The sequence below is a fragment of the Salminus brasiliensis genome, chromosome 11 (genome assembly GCF_030463535.1).
Source record: "Salminus brasiliensis chromosome 11, fSalBra1.hap2, whole genome shotgun sequence".
Lineage (NCBI taxonomy): Eukaryota > Metazoa > Chordata > Actinopteri > Characiformes > Bryconidae > Salminus > Salminus brasiliensis.
Genome location: NC_132888.1, coordinates 24,323,261 through 24,341,436, shown reverse-complemented (window position 1 = coordinate 24,341,436; position 18,176 = coordinate 24,323,261). Strand labels below are relative to the sequence as shown.

The 18,176-nt window shown below is 37.7% G+C and overlaps 60 pseudogenes; all 60 read right to left on the bottom strand.

Annotated features, from left to right (window-relative positions):
- Nucleotides 1–49: 49 nt before the first annotated feature.
- On the bottom strand, nucleotides 50–168 carry LOC140566905 (5S ribosomal RNA; annotated as a pseudogene).
- A 185-nt stretch (nucleotides 169–353) lies between these two features.
- LOC140573152 (5S ribosomal RNA) lies at nucleotides 354–472 on the bottom strand (annotated as a pseudogene).
- Nucleotides 473–657: 185 nt separating this feature from the next.
- On the bottom strand, nucleotides 658–776 carry LOC140566914 (5S ribosomal RNA; annotated as a pseudogene).
- A 185-nt stretch (nucleotides 777–961) lies between these two features.
- On the bottom strand, nucleotides 962–1,080 carry LOC140567813 (5S ribosomal RNA; annotated as a pseudogene).
- A 185-nt stretch (nucleotides 1,081–1,265) lies between these two features.
- Nucleotides 1,266–1,384, bottom strand: LOC140572214 (5S ribosomal RNA; annotated as a pseudogene).
- A 185-nt stretch (nucleotides 1,385–1,569) lies between these two features.
- LOC140573064 (5S ribosomal RNA) lies at nucleotides 1,570–1,688 on the bottom strand (annotated as a pseudogene).
- A 185-nt stretch (nucleotides 1,689–1,873) lies between these two features.
- LOC140567956 (5S ribosomal RNA) lies at nucleotides 1,874–1,992 on the bottom strand (annotated as a pseudogene).
- Nucleotides 1,993–2,177: 185 nt separating this feature from the next.
- LOC140573249 (5S ribosomal RNA) lies at nucleotides 2,178–2,296 on the bottom strand (annotated as a pseudogene).
- Nucleotides 2,297–2,481: 185 nt separating this feature from the next.
- Nucleotides 2,482–2,600, bottom strand: LOC140571477 (5S ribosomal RNA; annotated as a pseudogene).
- A 185-nt stretch (nucleotides 2,601–2,785) lies between these two features.
- LOC140568557 (5S ribosomal RNA) lies at nucleotides 2,786–2,904 on the bottom strand (annotated as a pseudogene).
- Nucleotides 2,905–3,089: 185 nt separating this feature from the next.
- On the bottom strand, nucleotides 3,090–3,208 carry LOC140567407 (5S ribosomal RNA; annotated as a pseudogene).
- Nucleotides 3,209–3,393: 185 nt separating this feature from the next.
- Nucleotides 3,394–3,512, bottom strand: LOC140568549 (5S ribosomal RNA; annotated as a pseudogene).
- Nucleotides 3,513–3,697: 185 nt separating this feature from the next.
- On the bottom strand, nucleotides 3,698–3,816 carry LOC140571132 (5S ribosomal RNA; annotated as a pseudogene).
- A 185-nt stretch (nucleotides 3,817–4,001) lies between these two features.
- On the bottom strand, nucleotides 4,002–4,120 carry LOC140571974 (5S ribosomal RNA; annotated as a pseudogene).
- A 185-nt stretch (nucleotides 4,121–4,305) lies between these two features.
- Nucleotides 4,306–4,424, bottom strand: LOC140571131 (5S ribosomal RNA; annotated as a pseudogene).
- Nucleotides 4,425–4,609: 185 nt separating this feature from the next.
- On the bottom strand, nucleotides 4,610–4,728 carry LOC140573248 (5S ribosomal RNA; annotated as a pseudogene).
- Nucleotides 4,729–4,913: 185 nt separating this feature from the next.
- Nucleotides 4,914–5,032, bottom strand: LOC140568497 (5S ribosomal RNA; annotated as a pseudogene).
- A 185-nt stretch (nucleotides 5,033–5,217) lies between these two features.
- Nucleotides 5,218–5,336, bottom strand: LOC140566910 (5S ribosomal RNA; annotated as a pseudogene).
- A 185-nt stretch (nucleotides 5,337–5,521) lies between these two features.
- On the bottom strand, nucleotides 5,522–5,640 carry LOC140566563 (5S ribosomal RNA; annotated as a pseudogene).
- Nucleotides 5,641–5,825: 185 nt separating this feature from the next.
- LOC140573247 (5S ribosomal RNA) lies at nucleotides 5,826–5,944 on the bottom strand (annotated as a pseudogene).
- Nucleotides 5,945–6,129: 185 nt separating this feature from the next.
- LOC140566493 (5S ribosomal RNA) lies at nucleotides 6,130–6,248 on the bottom strand (annotated as a pseudogene).
- Nucleotides 6,249–6,433: 185 nt separating this feature from the next.
- LOC140567973 (5S ribosomal RNA) lies at nucleotides 6,434–6,552 on the bottom strand (annotated as a pseudogene).
- A 185-nt stretch (nucleotides 6,553–6,737) lies between these two features.
- Nucleotides 6,738–6,856, bottom strand: LOC140566597 (5S ribosomal RNA; annotated as a pseudogene).
- Nucleotides 6,857–7,041: 185 nt separating this feature from the next.
- On the bottom strand, nucleotides 7,042–7,160 carry LOC140566904 (5S ribosomal RNA; annotated as a pseudogene).
- A 185-nt stretch (nucleotides 7,161–7,345) lies between these two features.
- Nucleotides 7,346–7,464, bottom strand: LOC140572288 (5S ribosomal RNA; annotated as a pseudogene).
- Nucleotides 7,465–7,649: 185 nt separating this feature from the next.
- Nucleotides 7,650–7,768, bottom strand: LOC140572348 (5S ribosomal RNA; annotated as a pseudogene).
- A 185-nt stretch (nucleotides 7,769–7,953) lies between these two features.
- LOC140567833 (5S ribosomal RNA) lies at nucleotides 7,954–8,072 on the bottom strand (annotated as a pseudogene).
- A 185-nt stretch (nucleotides 8,073–8,257) lies between these two features.
- On the bottom strand, nucleotides 8,258–8,376 carry LOC140572262 (5S ribosomal RNA; annotated as a pseudogene).
- Nucleotides 8,377–8,561: 185 nt separating this feature from the next.
- On the bottom strand, nucleotides 8,562–8,680 carry LOC140572347 (5S ribosomal RNA; annotated as a pseudogene).
- Nucleotides 8,681–8,865: 185 nt separating this feature from the next.
- Nucleotides 8,866–8,984, bottom strand: LOC140568180 (5S ribosomal RNA; annotated as a pseudogene).
- A 185-nt stretch (nucleotides 8,985–9,169) lies between these two features.
- On the bottom strand, nucleotides 9,170–9,288 carry LOC140572213 (5S ribosomal RNA; annotated as a pseudogene).
- A 185-nt stretch (nucleotides 9,289–9,473) lies between these two features.
- On the bottom strand, nucleotides 9,474–9,592 carry LOC140573063 (5S ribosomal RNA; annotated as a pseudogene).
- Nucleotides 9,593–9,777: 185 nt separating this feature from the next.
- LOC140567955 (5S ribosomal RNA) lies at nucleotides 9,778–9,896 on the bottom strand (annotated as a pseudogene).
- Nucleotides 9,897–10,081: 185 nt separating this feature from the next.
- On the bottom strand, nucleotides 10,082–10,200 carry LOC140573246 (5S ribosomal RNA; annotated as a pseudogene).
- A 185-nt stretch (nucleotides 10,201–10,385) lies between these two features.
- LOC140568496 (5S ribosomal RNA) lies at nucleotides 10,386–10,504 on the bottom strand (annotated as a pseudogene).
- A 185-nt stretch (nucleotides 10,505–10,689) lies between these two features.
- LOC140568555 (5S ribosomal RNA) lies at nucleotides 10,690–10,808 on the bottom strand (annotated as a pseudogene).
- A 185-nt stretch (nucleotides 10,809–10,993) lies between these two features.
- On the bottom strand, nucleotides 10,994–11,112 carry LOC140568495 (5S ribosomal RNA; annotated as a pseudogene).
- A 185-nt stretch (nucleotides 11,113–11,297) lies between these two features.
- LOC140569901 (5S ribosomal RNA) lies at nucleotides 11,298–11,416 on the bottom strand (annotated as a pseudogene).
- A 185-nt stretch (nucleotides 11,417–11,601) lies between these two features.
- On the bottom strand, nucleotides 11,602–11,720 carry LOC140567006 (5S ribosomal RNA; annotated as a pseudogene).
- A 185-nt stretch (nucleotides 11,721–11,905) lies between these two features.
- LOC140572015 (5S ribosomal RNA) lies at nucleotides 11,906–12,024 on the bottom strand (annotated as a pseudogene).
- A 185-nt stretch (nucleotides 12,025–12,209) lies between these two features.
- Nucleotides 12,210–12,328, bottom strand: LOC140570122 (5S ribosomal RNA; annotated as a pseudogene).
- A 185-nt stretch (nucleotides 12,329–12,513) lies between these two features.
- On the bottom strand, nucleotides 12,514–12,632 carry LOC140572081 (5S ribosomal RNA; annotated as a pseudogene).
- A 185-nt stretch (nucleotides 12,633–12,817) lies between these two features.
- On the bottom strand, nucleotides 12,818–12,936 carry LOC140572222 (5S ribosomal RNA; annotated as a pseudogene).
- Nucleotides 12,937–13,121: 185 nt separating this feature from the next.
- Nucleotides 13,122–13,240, bottom strand: LOC140571291 (5S ribosomal RNA; annotated as a pseudogene).
- A 185-nt stretch (nucleotides 13,241–13,425) lies between these two features.
- On the bottom strand, nucleotides 13,426–13,544 carry LOC140573084 (5S ribosomal RNA; annotated as a pseudogene).
- Nucleotides 13,545–13,729: 185 nt separating this feature from the next.
- Nucleotides 13,730–13,848, bottom strand: LOC140570845 (5S ribosomal RNA; annotated as a pseudogene).
- Nucleotides 13,849–14,033: 185 nt separating this feature from the next.
- Nucleotides 14,034–14,152, bottom strand: LOC140571622 (5S ribosomal RNA; annotated as a pseudogene).
- Nucleotides 14,153–14,337: 185 nt separating this feature from the next.
- Nucleotides 14,338–14,456, bottom strand: LOC140570426 (5S ribosomal RNA; annotated as a pseudogene).
- Nucleotides 14,457–14,641: 185 nt separating this feature from the next.
- LOC140572221 (5S ribosomal RNA) lies at nucleotides 14,642–14,760 on the bottom strand (annotated as a pseudogene).
- Nucleotides 14,761–14,945: 185 nt separating this feature from the next.
- Nucleotides 14,946–15,064, bottom strand: LOC140567485 (5S ribosomal RNA; annotated as a pseudogene).
- A 185-nt stretch (nucleotides 15,065–15,249) lies between these two features.
- Nucleotides 15,250–15,368, bottom strand: LOC140567004 (5S ribosomal RNA; annotated as a pseudogene).
- A 185-nt stretch (nucleotides 15,369–15,553) lies between these two features.
- LOC140570425 (5S ribosomal RNA) lies at nucleotides 15,554–15,672 on the bottom strand (annotated as a pseudogene).
- A 185-nt stretch (nucleotides 15,673–15,857) lies between these two features.
- Nucleotides 15,858–15,976, bottom strand: LOC140567600 (5S ribosomal RNA; annotated as a pseudogene).
- Nucleotides 15,977–16,161: 185 nt separating this feature from the next.
- On the bottom strand, nucleotides 16,162–16,280 carry LOC140566187 (5S ribosomal RNA; annotated as a pseudogene).
- A 185-nt stretch (nucleotides 16,281–16,465) lies between these two features.
- Nucleotides 16,466–16,584, bottom strand: LOC140572220 (5S ribosomal RNA; annotated as a pseudogene).
- A 185-nt stretch (nucleotides 16,585–16,769) lies between these two features.
- On the bottom strand, nucleotides 16,770–16,888 carry LOC140573352 (5S ribosomal RNA; annotated as a pseudogene).
- Nucleotides 16,889–17,073: 185 nt separating this feature from the next.
- Nucleotides 17,074–17,192, bottom strand: LOC140568494 (5S ribosomal RNA; annotated as a pseudogene).
- Nucleotides 17,193–17,377: 185 nt separating this feature from the next.
- LOC140567631 (5S ribosomal RNA) lies at nucleotides 17,378–17,496 on the bottom strand (annotated as a pseudogene).
- Nucleotides 17,497–17,681: 185 nt separating this feature from the next.
- LOC140573245 (5S ribosomal RNA) lies at nucleotides 17,682–17,800 on the bottom strand (annotated as a pseudogene).
- Nucleotides 17,801–17,985: 185 nt separating this feature from the next.
- On the bottom strand, nucleotides 17,986–18,104 carry LOC140573244 (5S ribosomal RNA; annotated as a pseudogene).
- Nucleotides 18,105–18,176: the final 72 nt, after the last annotated feature.

Here is an 18,176-nt window from a genome sequence, read left to right as displayed (position 1 = left end):
ATGTAAATAACATGGAAATGTAAGCTTTAATTGTTTGCAGGACTGGAAAAGCTTACAACACCTGGTATTCCCACACAGTCTCCCATTCATGTACTAACCAGGCCCAACCCTAGGTAGCTTCTGAGATCAGACGAGATCATGCGATCTAAGGGTGGAATGGCCGTAAGCAGAAGAACCTTGCAAACTAGAGGATTCAAATTTCATAGCTAAGACCATATTTGTTCAAAACCAAGAAAAAGCATTCAATTTTAACACATCAACATTTACAACACAAAAGAGTTTCAACTACAAATTTGTGCAAAAGATGTAAATAACATGGAAATGTAAGCTTTCTTTGTTTGCAGGATTGAAAAAGCTTACAACACCTGGTATTCCCATTCAGTCTCCCATTCAAGTACTAACCAGGCCCAACCCTAGCTAGCTTCTGAGATCAGACAAGATCAGGCATTCTAAGGGTGGAATGGCCGTAAGCAGAAGAACCTTGCAAACTAGAGGATTCAAATTTCATAGATAAGACCATATTTGTTCAAAACCAAGAAAAAGCATTCCATTTCAACACATCAAAATTTACAACACAAAAGAGTTTCAACTACAAATTTGTGCAAAAGATGTAAATAACATGGAAATGTAAGCTTTAATTGTTTGCAGGACTGGAAAAGCTTACAACACTTGGTATTCCCATTCAGTCTCCCATTCAAGCACTAACCAGGCCCAACCCTAGGTAGCTTCTGAGATCAGACGAGATCAGGCGTTCTAAGGGTGGAATGGCCGTAAGCAGAAGAACCTTGCAAACTAGAGGATTCAAATTTCATAGCTAAGACCATATTTGTTCAAAATCAAGAAAAAGCATTCCATTTCAACACATCAACATTTACAACACAAAACAGTTTCAAATACAAATTTGTGCAAAAGATGTAAATAACATGGAAATGTAAGCTTTCTTTGTTTGCAGGATTGAAAATGCTTACAACACCTGGTATTCCCATTCAGTCTCCCATTTAAGTACTAACCAGGCCCAACCCTAGGTAGCTTCTGAGATCAGACAAGATCAGGCATTCTAAGGGTGGAACGGCCGCAAGCAAAAGAACCTTGCAAACTAGAGGATTCAAATTTCATAGATAAGACCATATTTGTTCAAAACCAAGAAAAAGCATTCCATTTCAACACATCAAAATTTACAACACAAAAGAGTTTCAACTACAAATTTGTGCAAAAGATGTAAATAACATGGAAATGTAAGCTTTAATTGTTTGCAGGACTGGAAAAGCTTACAACACCTGGTATTCCCATCCAGTCTCCCATTCAAGTACTAACCAGGCCCAACCCTAGATAGCTTCTGAGATCAGACGAGATCAGGCAATCTAAGGGTGGAATGGCCGTAAGCAGAAGAACCTTGCAAACTAGAGGATTCAAATTTCATAGCTAAGACCATATTTGTTCAAAACCAAGAAAAAGCATTCCATTTTAACACATCAACATTTACAACACAAAAGAGTTTCAACTACAAATTTGTGCAAAAGATGTAAATAACATGGAAATGTAAGCTTTCTTTGTTTGCAGGACTGGAAAAGCTTACAACACCTGGTATTCCCATTCAGTCTCCCATTCAAGTACTAACCAGGCCCAACCCTAGGTAGCTTCTGAGATCAGACAAGATCAGGCGATCTAAGGGTGGAATGGCCGTAAGCAGAAGAACCTTGCAAACTAGAGGATTCAAATTTCATAGCTAAGACCATATTTGTTCAAAATCAAGAAAAAGCATTCCATTTCAACACATCAACATTTACAACACAAAAGAGTTTCAAATACAAATTTGTGCAAAAGATGAAAAAAAAATGGAAATGTAAGCTTTCTTTGTTTGCAGGATTGAAAAAGCTTTCAACACCTGGTATTCCCATTCAGTCTCCCATTCAAGTACTAACCAGGCCCAACCCTAGGTAGCTTTTGAGATCAGACAAGATCAGGCATTCTAAGGGTGGAATGGCCGTAAGCAGAAGAACCTTGCAAACTAGAGGATTCAAATTTCATAGCTAAGACCATATTTGTTCAAAACCAAGAAAAAGCATTCCATTTTAACACATCAACATTTACAACACAAAAGAGTTGCAACTACAAATTTGTGCAAAAGATGTAAATAACATGGAAATGTAAGCTTTCTTTGTTTGCAGGATTGAAAAAGCTTACAACACCTGGTATTCCCATTCAGTCTCCCATTCAAGTACTAACCAGGCCCAACCCTAGGTAGCTTCTGAGATCAGACAAGATCAGGCATTCTAAGGGTGGAATGGCCGTAAGCAGAAGAACCTTGCAAACTAGAGGATTCAAATTTCATAGATAAGACCATATTTGTTCAAAACCAAGAAAAAGCATTCCATTTCAACACATCAAAATTTACAACACAAAAGAGTTTCAACTACAAATTTGTGCAAAAGATGTAAATAACATGGAAATGTAAGCTTTAATTGTTTGCAGGACTGGAAAAGCTTACAACACCTGGTATTCCCAGACAGTCTCCCATTCAAGTACTAACCAGGCCCAACCCTAGGTAGCTTTTGAGATCAGACGAGATCAGGCGATCTAAGGGTGGAATGGCCGTAAGCAGAAGAACCTTGCAAACTAGAGGATTCAAATTTCATAGCTAAGACCATATTTGTTTAAAACCAAGAAAAAGCATTCCATTTCAACACATCAAAATTTACAACACAAAAGAGTTTCAACTACAAATTTGTGCAAAAGATGTAAATAACATGGAAATGTAAGCTTTAATTGTTTGCAGGACTGGAAAAGCTTACAACACCTGGTATTCCCATCCAGTCTCCCATTCAAGTACTAACCAGGCCCAACCCTAAGTAGCTTCTGAGATCAGACGAGATCAGGCGTTCTAAGGGTGGAATGGCCGTAAGCAGAAGAACCTTGCAAACTAGAGGATTCAAATTTCATAGATAAGACCATATTTGTTCAAAACCAAGAAAAAGCATTCCATTTCAACACATCAAAATTTACAACACAAAAGAGTTTCAACTACAAATTTGTGCAAAAGATGTAAATAACATGGAAATGTAAGCTTTAATTGTTTGCAGGACTGGAAAAGCTTACAACACCTGGTATTCCCAGACAGTCTCCCATTCAAGTACTAACCAGGCCCAACCCTAGATAGCTTCTGAGATCAGACGAGATCAGGCGATCTAAGGGTGGAATGGCCGTAAGCAGAAGAACCTTGCAAACTAGAGGATTCAAATTTCATAGCTAAGACCATATTTGTTCAAATCCAAGAAAAAGCATTCCATTTCAACACATCAAAATTTACAACACAAAAGAGTTTCAACTACAAATTTGTGCAAAAGATGTAAATAACATGGAAATGTAAGCTTTAATTGTTTGCAGGACTGGAAAAGCTTACAACACCTGGTATTCCCAGACAGTCTCCCATTCAAGTACTAACCAGGCCCAACCCTAGGTAGCTTCTGAGATCAGACGAGATCAGGCGATCTAAAGGTGGAATGGTCGTAAGCAGAAGAACCTTGCAAACTAGAGGATTCAAATTTCATAGCTAAGACCATATTTGTTCAAAACCAAGAAAAAGCATTCCATTTTAACACATCAACATTTACAACACAAAAGAGTTTCAACTACAAATTTGTGCAAAAGATGTAAATAACATGGAAATGTAAGCTTTAATTGTTTGCAGGACTGGAAAAGCTTACAACACCTGGTATTCCCATCCAGTCTCCCATTCAAGTACTAACCAGGCCCAACCCTAGATAGCTTCTGAGATCAGACGAGATCAGGCGATCTAAGGGTGGAATGGCCGTAAGCAGAAGAGCCTTGCAAACTAGAGGATTCAAATTTCATAGCTAAGACCATATTTGTTCAAAATCAAGAAAAAGCATTCCATTTTAACACATCAACATTTACAACACAAAAGAGTTTCAACTACAAATTTGTGCAAAAGATGTAAATAACATGGAAATGTAAGCTTTAATTGTTTGCAGGACTGGAAAAGCTTACAACACCTGATATTCCCATCCAGTCTCCCATTCAAGTACTAACCAGGCCCAACCCTAGATAGCTTCTGAGATCAGACGAGATCAGGCGATCTAAAGGTGGAATGGTCGTAAGCAGAAGAACCTTGCAAACTAGAGGATTCAAATTTCATAGCTAAGACCATATTTGTTCAAAACCAAGAAAAAGCATTCCATTTTAACACATCAACATTTACAACACAAAAGAGTTTCAACTACAAATTTGTGCAAAAGATGTAAATAACATGGAAATGTAAGCTTTAATTGTTTGCAGGACTGGAAAAGCTTACAACACCTGGTATTCCCATCCAGTCTCCCATTCAAGTACTAACCAGGCCCAACCCTAGATAGCTTCTGAGATCAGACGAGATCAGGCGATCTAAGGGTGGAATGGCCGTAAGCAGAAGAACCTTGCAAACTAGAGGATTCAAATTTCATAGCTAAGACCATATTTGTTCAAAACCAAGAAAAAACATTCCATTTTAACACATCAACATTTACAACACAAAAGAGTTTCAACTACAAATTTGTGCAAAAGATGTAAATAACATGGAAATGTAAGCTTTCTTTGTTTGCAGGATTGAAAAAGCTTACAACACCTGGTATTCCCATTCAGTCTCCCATTCAAGTACTAACCAGGCCCAACCCTAGGTAGCTTCTGAGATCAGACAAGATCAGGCATTCTAAGGGTGGAATGGCCGTAAGCAGAAGAACCTTGCAAAGTAGAGGATTCAAATTTCATAGATAAGACCATATTTGTTCAAAACCAAGAAAAAGCATTCCATTTCAACACATCAAAATTTACAACACAAAAGAGTTTCAACTACAAATTTGTGCAAAAGATGTAAATAACATGGAAATGTAAGCTTTAATTGTTTGCAGGACTGGAAAAGCTTACAACACCTGGTATTCCCAGACAGTCTCCCATTCAAGTACTAACCAGGCCCAACCCTAGGTAGCTTCTGAGATCAGACGAGATCAGGCGATCTAAGGGTGGAATGGCCGTAAGCAGAAGAACCTTGCAAACTAGAGGATTCAAATTTCATAGCTAAGACCATATTTGTTCAAAATCAAGAAAAAGCATTCCATTTCAACACATCAACATTTACAACACAAAAGAGTTTCAAATACAAATTTGTGCAAAAGATGTAAATAACATGGAAATGTAAGCTTTCTTTGTTTGCAGGATTGAAAAAGCTTACAACACCTGGTATTCCCATTCAGTCTCCCATTTAAGTACTAACCAGGCCCAACCCTAGGTAGCTTCTGAGATCAGACAAGATCAGGCATTCTAAGGGTGGAATGGCCGCAAGCAGAAGAACCTTGCAAACTAGAGGATTCAAATTTCATAGATAAGACCATATTTGTTCAAAACCAAGAAAAAGCATTCCATTTCAACACATCAAAATTTACAACACAAAAGAGTTTCAACTACAAATTTGTGCAAAAGATGTAAATAACATGGAAATGTAAGCTTTAATTGTTTGCAGGACTGGAAAAGCTTACAACACCTGGTATTCCCATCCAGTCTCCCATTCAAGTACTAACCAGGCCCAACCCTAGATAGTTTCTGAGATCAGACGAGATCAGGGGATCTAAGGGTGGAATGGCCGTAAGCAGAAGAACCTTGCAAACTAGAGGATTCAAATTTCATAGCTAAGACCATATTTGTTCAAAACCAAGAAAAAGCATTCCATTTTAACACATCAACATTTACAACACAAAAGAGTTGCAACTACAAATTTGTGCAAAAGATGTAAATAACATGGAAATGTAAGCTTTCTTTGTTTGCAGGATTGAAAAAGCTTACAACACCTGGTATTCCCATTCAGTCTCCCATTCAAGTACTAACCAGGCCCAACCCTAGGTAGCTTCTGAGATCAGACAAGATCAGGCATTCTAAGGGTGGAATGGCCGTAAGCAGAAGAACCTTGCAAACTAGAGGATTCAAATTTCATAGATAAGACCATATTTGTTCAAAACCAAGAAAAAGCATTCCATTTCAACACATCAAAATTTACAACACAAAAGAGTTTCAACTACAAATTTGTGCAAAAGATGTAAATAACATGGAAATGTAAGCTTTAATTGTTTGCAGGACTGGAAAAGCTTACAACACCTGGTATTCCCAAACAGTCTCCCATTCAAGTACTAACCAGGCCCAACCCTAGGTAGCTTCTGAGATCAGACAAGATCAGGCGATCTAAGGGTGGAATGGCCGTAAGTAGAAGAACCTTGCAAACTAGAGGATTCAAATTTCATAGCTAAGACCATATTTGTTCAAAATCAAGAAAAAGCATTCCATTTCAACACATCAACATTTACAACACAAAAGAGTTTCAAATACAAATTTGTGCAAAAGATGAAAAAAAAATGGAAATGTAAGCTTTCTTTGTTTGCAGGATTGAAAAAGCTTACAACACCTGGTATTCCCATTCAGTCTCCCATTCAAGTACTAACCAGACCCAACCCTAGGTAGCTTCTGATATCAGACAAGATCAGGCATTCTAAGGGTGGAATGGCCGTAAGCAGAAGAACCTTGCAAACTAGAGGATTCAAATTTCATAGCTAAGACCATATTTGTTCAAAACCAAGAAAAAGCATTCCATTTTAACACATCAACATTTACAAAACAAAAGAGTTTCAACTACAAATTTGTGCAAAAGATGTAAATAACATGGAAATGTAAGCTTTCTTTGTTTGCAGGATTGAAAAAGCTTACAACACCTGGTATTCCCATTCAGTCTCCCATTCAAGTACTAACCAGGCCCAACCCTAGCTAGCTTCTGAGATCAGACAAGATCAGGCATTCTAAGAGTGGAATGGCCGTAAGCAGAAGAACCTTGCAAACTAGAGGATTCAAATTTCATAGATAAGACCATATTTGTTCAAAACCAAGAAAAAGCATTCCATTTCAACACATCAAAATTTACAACACAAAAGAGTTTCAACTACAAATTTGTGCAAAAGATGTAAATAACATGGAAATGTAAGCTTTAATTGTTTGCAGGACTGGAAAAGCTTACAACACCTGGTATTCCCACACAGTCTCCCATTCATGTACTAACCAGGCCCAACCCTAGGTAGCTTCTGAGATCAGACGAGATCATGCGATCTAAGGGTGGAATGGCCGTAAGCAGAAGAACCTTGCAAACTAGAGGATTCAAATTTCATAGATAAGACCATATTTGTTCAAAACCAAGAAAAAGCATTCCATTTCAACACATCAAAATTTACAACACAAAAGAGTTTCAACTACAAATTTGTGCAAAAGATGTAAATAACATGGAAATGTAAGCTTTAATTGTTTGCAGGACTGGAAAAGCTTACAACACTTGGTATTCCCAGACAGTCTCCCATTCAAGTACTAACCAGGCCCAACCCTAGGTAGCTTCTGAGATCAGACGAGATCAGGCGATCTAAGGGTGGAATGGCCGTAAGCAGAAGAACCTTGCAAACTAGAGGATTCAAATTTCATAGCTAAGACCATATTTGTTCAAAATCAAGAAAAAGCATTCCATTTTAACACATCAACATTTACAACACAAAAGAGTTTCAACTACAAATTTGTGCAAAAGATGTAAATAACATGGAAATGTAAGCTTTAATTGTTTGCAGGACTGGAAAAGCTTACAACACCTGGTATTCCCATTCAGTCTCCCATTCAAGCACTAACCAGGCCCAACCCTAGGTAGCTTCTGAGATCAGACGAGATCAGGCGTTCTAAGGGTGGAATGGCCGTAAGCAGAAGAACCTTGCAAACTAGAGGATTCAAATTTCATAGCTAAGACCATATTTGTTCAAAATCAAGAAAAAGCATTCCATTTCAACACATCAACATTTACAACACAAAAGAGTTTCAAATACAAATTTGTGCAAAAGATGTAAATAACATGGAAATGTAAGCTTTCTTTGTTTGCAGGATTGAAAAAGCTTACAACACCTGGTATTCCCATTCAGTCTCCCATTTAAGTACTAACCAGGCCCAACCCGAGGTAGCTTCTGAGATCAGACAAGATCAGGCATTCTAAGGGTGGAATGGCCGCAAGCAGAAGAACCTTGCAAACTAGAGGATTCAAATTTCATAGATAAGACCATATTTGTTCAAAACCAAGAAAAAGCATTCCATTTCAACACATCAAAATTTACAACACAAAAGAGTTTCAACTACAAATTTGTGCAAAAGATGTAAATAACATGGAAATGTAAGCTTTAATTGTTTGCAGGACTGGAAAAGCTTACAACACCTGGTATTCCCATCCAGTCTCCCATTCAAGTACTAACCAGGCCCAACCCTAGATAGCTTCTGAGATCAGACGAGATCAGGCGATCTAAGGATGGAATGGCCGTAAGCAGAAGAACCTTGCAAACTAGAGGATTCAAATTTCATAGCTAAGACCATATTTGTTCAAAACCAAGAAAAAGCATTCCATTTTAACACATCAACATTTACAACACAAAAGAGTTTCAACTACAAATTTGTGCAAAAGATGTAAATAACATGGAAATGCAAGCTTTAATTGTTTGCAGGACTGGAAAAGCTTACAACACCTGGTATTCCCATTCAGTCTCCCATTCAAGCACTAACCAGGCCCAACCCTAGGTAGCTTCTGAGATCAGACGAGATCAGGCGTTCTAAGGGTGGAATGGCCGTAAGCAGAAGAACCTTGCAAACTAGAGGATTCAAATTTCATAGCTAAGACCATATTTGTTCAAAATCAAGAAAAAGCATTCCATTTCAACACATCAACATTTACAACACAAAAGAGTTTCAAATACAAATTTGTGCAAAAGATGTAAATAACATGGAAATGTAAGCTTTCTTTGTTTGCAGGATTGAAAATGCTTACAACACCTGGTATTCCCATTCAGTCTCCCATTTAAGTACTAACCAGGCCCAACCCTAGGTAGCTTCTGAGATCAGACAAGATCAGGCATTCTAAGGGTGGAACTGCCGCAAGCAGAAGAACCTTGCAAACTAGAGGATTCAAATTTCATAGATAAGACCATATTTGTTCAAAACCAAGAAAAAGCATTCCATTTCAACACATCAAAATTTACAACACAAAAGAGTTTCAACTACAAATTTGTGCAAAAGATGTAAATAACATGGAAATGTAAGCTTTAATTGTTTGCAGGACTGGAAAAGCTTACAACACCTGGTATTCCCATCCAGTCTCCCATTCAAGTACTAACCAGGCCCAACCCTAGATAGCTTCTGAGATCAGACGAGATCAGGCAATCTAAGGGTGGAATGGCCGTAAGCAGAAGAACCTTGCAAACTAGAGGATTCAAATTTCATAGCTAAGACCATATTTGTTCAAAACCAAGAAAAAGCATTCCATTTTAACACATCAACATTTACAACACAAAAGAGTTTCAACTACAAATTTGTGCAAAAGATGTAAATAACATGGAAATGTAAGCTTTCTTTGTTTGCAGGACTGGAAAAGCTTACAACACCTGGTATTCCCATTCAGTCTCCCATTCAAGTACTAACCAGGCCCAACCCTAGGTAGCTTCTGAGATCAGACAAGATCAGGCGATCTAAGGGTGGAATGGCCGTAAGCAGAAGAACCTTGCAAACTAGAGGATTCAAATTTCATAGCTAAGACCATATTTGTTCAAAATCAAGAAAAAGCATTCCATTTCAACACATCAACATTTACAACACAAAAGAGTTTCAAATACAAATTTGTGCAAAAGATGAAAAAAAAATGGAAATGTAAGCTTTCTTTGTTTGCAGGATTGAAAAAGCTTTCAACACCTGGTATTCCCATTCAGTCTCCCATTCAAGTACTAACCAGGCCCAACCCTAGGTAGCTTTTGAGATCAGACAAGATCAGGCATTCTAAGGGTGGAATGGCCGTAAGCAGAAGAACCTTGCAAACTAGAGGATTCAAATTTCATAGCTAAGACCATATTTGTTCAAAACCAAGAAAAAGCATTCCATTTTAACACATCAACATTTACAACACAAAAGAGTTGCAACTACAAATTTGTGCAAAAGATGTAAATAACATGGAAATGTAAGCTTTCTTTGTTTGCAGGATTGAAAAAGCTTACAACACCTGGTATTCCCATTCAGTCTCCCATTCAAGTACTAACCAGGCCCAACCCTAGGTAGCTTCTGAGATCAGACAAGATCAGGCATTCTAAGGGTGGAATGGCCGTAAGCAGAAGAACCTTGCAAACTAGAGGATTCAAATTTCATAGATAAGACCATATTTGTTCAAAACCAAGAAAAAGCATTCCATTTCAACACATCAAAATTTACAACACAAAAGAGTTTCAACTACAAATTTGTGCAAAAGATGTAAATAACATGGAAATGTAAGCTTTAATTGTTTGCAGGACTGGAAAAGCTTACAACACCTGGTATTCCCAGACAGTCTCCCATTCAAGTACTAACCAGGCCCAACCCTAGGTAGCTTCTGAGATCAGACGAGATCAGGCGATCTAAGGGTGGAATGGCCGTAAGCAGAAGAACCTTGCAAACTAGAGGATTCAAATTTCATAGCTAAGACCATATTTGTTTAAAACCAAGAAAAAGCATTCCATTTCAACACATCAAAATTTACAACACAAAAGAGTTTCAACTACAAATTTGTGCAAAAGATGTAAATAACATGGAAATGTAAGCTTTAATTGTTTGCAGGACTGGAAAAGCTTACAACACCTGGTATTCCCATCCAGTCTCCCATTCAAGTACTAACCAGGCCCAACCCTAAGTAGCTTCTGAGATCAGACGAGATCAGGCGTTCTAAGGGTGGAATGGCCGTAAGCAGAAGAACCTTGCAAACTAGAGGATTCAAATTTCATAGATAAGACCATATTTGTTCAAAACCAAGAAAAAGCATTCCATTTCAACACATCAAAATTTACAACACAAAAGAGTTTCAACTACAAATTTGTGCAAAAGATGTAAATAACATGGAAATGTAAGCTTTAATTGTTTGCAGGACTGGAAAAGCTTACAACACCTGGTATTCCCAGACAGTCTCCCATTCAAGTACTAACCAGGCCCAACCCTAGGTAGCTTCTGAGATCAGACGAGATCAGGCGATCTAAGGGTGGAATGGCCGTAAGCAGAAGAACCTTGCAAACTAGAGGATTCAAATTTCATAGCTAAGACCATATTTGTTTAAAACCAAGAAAAAGCATTCCATTTCAACACATCAAAATTTACAACACAAAAGAGTTTCAACTACAAATTTGTGCAAAAGATGTAAATAACATGGAAATGTAAGCTTTAATTGTTTGCAGGACTGGAAAAGCTTACAACACCTGGTATTCCCATCCAGTCTCCCATTCAAGTACTAACCAGGCCCAACCCTAGGTAGCTTCTGAGATCAGACGAGATCAGGCGTTCTAAGGGTGGAATGGCCGTAAGCAGAAGAACCTTGCAAACTAGAGGATTCAAATTTCATAGCTAAGACCATATTTGTTCAAAACCAAGAAAAAGCATTCAATTTCAACACATCAAAATTTACATCACAAAAGAGTTTCAAATACAAATTTGTGCAAAAGATGTAAATAATATGGAAATGTAAGCTTTAATTGTTTGCAGGACTGGAAAAGCTTACAACACCTGGTATTCCCAGACAGTCTCCCATTCAAGTACTAACCACGCCCAACCCTAGGTAGCTTCTGAGATCAGACAAGATCAGGCATTCTAAGGGTGGAATGGCCGTAAGCAAAAGAACCTTGCAAACTAGAGGATTCAAATTTCATAGATAAGACCATATTTGTTCAAAACCAAGAAAAAGCATTCTATTTCAACACATCAAAATTTACAACACAAAAGAGTTTCAACTACAAATTTGTGCAAAAGATGTAAATAACATGGAAATGTAAGCATTCTTTGTTTGCAGGATTGAAAAAGCTTACAACACCTGGTATTCCCATTCAGTCTCCCATTCAAGTACTAACCAGGCCCAACCCTAGGTAGCTTCTGAGATCAGACAAGATCAGGCGTTCTAAGGGTGGAATGGCCGTAAGCAGAAGAACCTTGCAAACTAGAGGATTCAAATTTCATAGATAAGACCATATTTGTTCAAAACCAAGAAAAAGCATTCCATTTCAACACATCAAAATTTACAACACAAAAGAGTTTCAACTACAAATTTGTGCAAAAGATGTAAATAACATGGAAATGTAAGCTTTAATTGTTTGCAGGACTGGAAAAGCTTACAACACCTGGTATTCCCAGACAGTCTCCCATTCAAGTACTAACCAGGCCCAACCCTAGGTAGCTTCTGAGATCAGACGAGATCAGGCGATCTAAGGGTGGAATGGACGTAAGCAGAAGAACCTTGCAAACTAGAGGATTCAAATTTCATAGCTAAGACCATATTTGTTCAAAATCAAGAAAAAGCATTCCATTTTAACACATCAACATTTACAACACAAAAGAGTTTCGACTACAAATTTGTGCAAAATATGTAAATAACATGGAAATGTAAGCTTTAATTGTTTGCAGGACTGGAAAAGCTTACAACACCTGGTATTCCCATTCAGTCTCCCATTCAAGTACTAAACAGGCCCAACCCTAGGTAGCTTCTGAGCTCAGACGAGATCAGGCGTTCTAAGGGTGGAATGGCCGTAAGCAGAAGAACCTTGTAAACTAGAGGATTCAAATTTCATAGATAAGACCATATTTGTTTAAAACCAAGAAAAAGCATTCCATTTCAACACATCAAAATTTACAACACAAAAGAGTTTCAACTACAAATTTGTGCAAAAGATGTAAATAACATGGAAATGTAAGCTTTAATTGTTTGCAGGACTGGAAAAGCTTACAACACCTGGTATTCCCATCCAGTCTCCCATTCAAGTACTAACCAGGCCCAACCCTAGGTAGCTTCTGAGATCAGACAAGATCAGGCGTTCTAAGGGTGGAATGGCCGTAAGCAGAAGAACCTTCCAAACTAGAGGATTCAAATTTCATAGCTAAGACCATATTTGTTCAAAATCAAGAAAAAGCATTCCATTTCAACACATCAACATTTACAACACAAAAGAGTTTCAAATACAAATTTGTGCAAAAGATGAAAAAAAAATGGAAATGTAAGCTTTCTTTGTTTGCAGGATTGAAAAAGCTTACAACACCTGGTATTCCCAGACAGTCTCCCATTCAAGTACTAACCAGGCCCAACTCTAGGTAGCTTCTGAGATCAGATGAGATCAGGCGATCTAAGGGTGGAATGGCCGTAAGCAGAAGAACCTTGCAAACTAGAGGATTCAAATTTCATAGCTAAGACCATATTTGTTCAAAATCAAGAAAAAGCATTCCATTTTAACACATCAACATTTACAACACAAAAGAGTTTCAACTACAAATTTGTGCAAAAGATGTAAATAACATGGAAATGTAAGCTTTAATTGTTTGCAGGACTGGAAAAGCTTACAACACCTGATATTCCCATCCAGTCTCCCATTCAAGTACTAACCAGGCCCAACCCTAGATAGCTTCTGAGATCAGACAAGATCAGGCGTTCTAAGGGTGGAATGGCCGTAAGCAGAAGAACCTTGCAAACTAGAGGATTCAAATTTCATAGCTAAGACCATATTTGTTCAAAATCAAGAAAAAGCATTCCATTTCAACACATCAACATTTACAACACAAAAGAGTTTCAAATACAAATTTGTGCAAAAGATGAAAAAAAAATGGAAATGTAAGCTTTCTTTGTTTGCAGGATTGAAAAAGCTTACAACACCTGGTATTCCCATTCAGTCTCCCATTCAAGTACTAACCAGGCCCAACCCTAGGTAGCTTCTGAGATCAGACGAGATCAGGCGATCTAAGGGTGGAATGGCCGTAAGCAGAAGAACCTTGCAAACTAGAGGATTCAAATTTCATAGCTAAGACCATATTTGTTTAAAACCAAGAAAAAGCATTCCATTTCAACACATCAAAATTTACAACACAAAAGAGTTTCAACTACAAATTTGTGCAAAAGATGTAAATAACATGGAAATGTAAGCTTTAATTGTTTGCAGGACTGGAAAAGCTTACAACACCTGGTATTCCCATCCAATCTCCCATTCAAGTACTAACCAGGCCCAACCCTAGGTAGCTTCTGAGATCAGACGAGATCAGGCGTTCTAAGGGTGGAATGGCCGTAAGCAGAAGAACCTTGCAAACTAGAGGATTCAAATTTCATAGATAAGACCATATTTGTTTAAAATCAAGAAAAAGCATTCCATTTCAACACATCAACATTTACAACACAAAAGAGTTTCAAATACAAATTTGTGCAAAAGATGAAAAAAAAATGGAAATGTAAGCTTTAATTGTTTGCAGGACTGGAAAAGCTTACAACACCTGGTATTCCCATTCAGTCTCCCATTCAAGTACTAACCAGGCCCAACCCTAGGTAGCTTCTGAGCTCAGACGAGATCAGGCGTTCTAAGGGTGGAATGGCCGTAAGCAGAAGAACCTTGCAAACTAGAGGATTCAAATTTCATAGATAAGACCATATTTGTTTAAAACCAAGAAAAAGCATTCCATTTCAACACATCAAAATTTACCACACAAAAGAGTTTCAACTACAAATTTGTGCAAAAGATGTAAATAACATGGAAATGTAAGCTTTAATTGTTTGCAGGACTGGAAAAGCTTACAACACCTGGTATTCCCATCCAGTCTCCCATTCAAGTACTAACCAGGCCCAACCCTAGGTAGCTTCTGAGATCAGACAAGATCAGGCGTTCTAAGGGTGGAATGGCCGTAAGCAGAAGAACCTTGCAAACTAGAGGATTCAAATTTCATAGCTAAGACCATATTTGTTCAAAATCAAGAAAAAGCATTCCATTTCAACACATCAACATTTACAACACAAAAGAGTTTCAAATACAAATTTGTGCAAAAGATGAAAAAAAAATGGAAATGTAAGCTTTCTTTGTTTGTAGGATTGAAAAAGCTTACAACACCTGGTATTCCCATTCAGTCTCCCATTCAAGTACTAACCAGGCCCAACCCTAGGTAGCTTCTGAGATCAGACAAGAACAGGCATTCTAAGGGTGGAATGGCCGTAAGCAGAAGAACCTTGCAAACTAGAGGATTCAAATTTCATAGATAAGACCATATTTGTTCAAAACCAAGAAAAAGCATTCAATTTCAACACATCAAAATTTACATCACAAAAGAGTTTCAACTACAAATTTGTGCAAAAGATGTAAATAACATGGAAATGTAAGCTTTAATTGTTTGCAGGACTGGAAAAGCTTACAACACCTGGTATTCCCAGACAGTCTCCCATTCAAGTACTAACCACGCCCAACCCTAGGTAGCTTCTGAGATCAGACAAGATCAGGCATTCTAAGGGTGGAATGGCCGTAAGCAGAAGAACCTTGCAAACTAGAGGATTCAAATTTCATAGCTAAGACCATATTTGTTCAAAATCAAGAAAAAGCATTCCATTTTAACACATCAACATTTACAACACAAAAGAGTTTCGACTACAAATTTGTGCAAAATATGTAAATAACATGGAAATGTAAGCTTTAATTGTTTGCAGGACTGGAAAAGCTTACAACACCTGGTATTCCCATTCAGTCTCCCATTCAAGTACTAACCAGGCCCAACCCTAGGTAGCTTCTGAGCTCAGACGAGATCAGGCGTTCTAAGGGTGGAATGGCCGTAAGCAGAAGAACCTTGCAAACTAGAGGATTCAAATTTCATAGATAAGACCATATTTGTTTAAAATCAAGAAAAAGCATTCCATTTCAACACATCAACATTTACAACACAAAAGAGTTTCAAATACAAATTTGTGCAAAAGATGAAAAAAAAATGGAAATGTAAGCTTTAATTGTTTGCAGGACTGGAAAAGCTTACAACACCTGGTATTCCCATTCAGTCTCCCATTCAAGTACTAACAAGGCCCAACCCTAGGTAGCTTCTGAGATCAGACAAGATCAGGCATTCTAAGGGTGGAATGGCCGTAAGCAGAAGAACCTTGCAAACTAGAGGATTCAAATTTCATAGATAAGACCATATTTGTTTAAAATCAAGAAAAAGCATTCCATTTCAACACATCAACATTTACAACACAAAAGAGTTTCAAATACAAATTTGTGCAAAAGATGAAAAAAAAATGGAAATGTAAGCTTTAATTGTTTGCAGGACTGGAAAAGCTTACAACACCTGGTATTCCCATTCAGTCTCCCATTCAAGTACTAACAAGGCCCAACCCTAGGTAGCTTCTGAGCTCAGACGAGATCAGGCGTTCTAAGGGTGGAATGGCCGTAAGCAGAAGAACCTTGCAAACTAGAGGATTCAAATTTCATAGATAAGACCATATTTGTTTAAAACCAAGAAAAAGCATTCCATTTCAACACATCAAAATTTACAACACAAAAGAGTTTCAACTACAAATTTGTGCAAAAGATGTAAATAACATGGAAATGTAAGCTTTAATTGTTTGCAGGACTGGAAAAGCTTACAACACCTGGTATTCCCATCCAGTCTCCCATTCAAGTACTAACCAGGCCCAACCCTAGGTAGCTTCTGAGATCAGACAAGATCAGGCGTTCTAAGGGTGGAATGGCCGTAAGCAGAAGAACCTTGCAAACTAGAGGATTCAAATTTCATAGCTAAGACCATATTTGTTCAAAATCAAGAAAAAGCATTCCATTTCAACACATCAACATTTACAACACAAAAGAGTTTCAACTACAAATTTGTGCAAAAGATGAAAAAAAAATGGAAATGTAAGCTTTCTTTGTTTGCAGGATTGAAAAAGCTTACAACACCTGGTATTCCCATTCAGTCTCCCATTCAAGTACTAACCAGGCCCAACCCTAGGTAGCTTCTGAGATCAGACAAGATCAGGCATTCTAAGGGTGGAATGGCTGTAAGCAGAAGAACCTTGCAAACTAGAGGATTCAAATTTCATAGATAAGACCATATTTGTTCAAAACCAAGAAAAAGCATTCTATTTCAACACATCAAAATTTACAACACAAAAGAGTTTCAACTACAAATTTGTGCAAAAGATGTAAATAACATGGAAATGTAAGCTTTAATTGTTTGCAGGACTGGAAAAGCTTACAACACCTGGTATTCCCAGACAGTCTCCCATTCAAGTACTAACCAGGCCCAACCCTAGGTAGCTTCTGAGATCAGACGAGATCAGGCGATCTAAGGGTGGAATGGCCGTAAGCAGAAGAACCTTGCAAACTAGAGGATTCAAATTTCATAGCTAAGACCATATTTGTTCAAAACCAAGAAAAAGCATTCAATTTCAACACATCAAAATTTACATCACAAAAGAGTTTCAACTACAAATTTGTGCAAAAGATGTAAATAACATGGAAATGTAAGCTTTAATTGTTTGCAGGACTGGAAAAGCTTACAACACCTGATATTCCCAGACAGTCTCCCATTCAAGTACTAACCAGGCCCAAACCTAGGTAGCTTCTGAGATCAGACGAGATGAGGAGTTCTAAGGGTGGAATGGCCGTAAGCAGAAGAACCTTGCAAACTAGAGGATTCAAATTTCATAGATAAGACCATATTTGTTTAAAATCAAGAAAAAGCATTCCATTTCAACACATCAACATTTACAACACAAAAGAGTTTCAAATACAAATTTGTGCAAAAGATGAAAAAAAAATGGAAATGTAAGCTTTCTTTGTTTGCAGGATTGAAAAAGCTTACAACACCTGGTATTCCCATTCAGTCTCCCATTCAAGTACTAACCAGGCCCAACCCTAGGTAGCTTCTGAGATCAGACAAGATCAGGCATTCTAAGGGTGGAATGGCCGTAAGCAGAAGAACCTTGCAAACTAGAGGATTCAAATTTCATAGATAAGACCATATTTGTTCAAAACCAAGAAAAAGCATTCTAATTCAACACATCAACATTTACAACACAAAAGAGTTTCAACTGCAAATTTGTGCAAAAGATGTAAATAACATGGAAATGTAAGCTTTCTTTGTTTGCAGGATTAAAAAAGCTTACAACACCTGGTATTCCCATTCAGTCTCCCATTCAAGTACTAACCAGGCCCAACCCTAGGTAGCTTCTGAGATCAGACAAGATCAGGCATTCTAAGGGTGGAATGGCCGTAAGCAGAAGAACCTTGCAAACTAGAGGATTCAAATTTCATAGATAAGACCATATTTGTTCAAAACCAAGAAAAAGC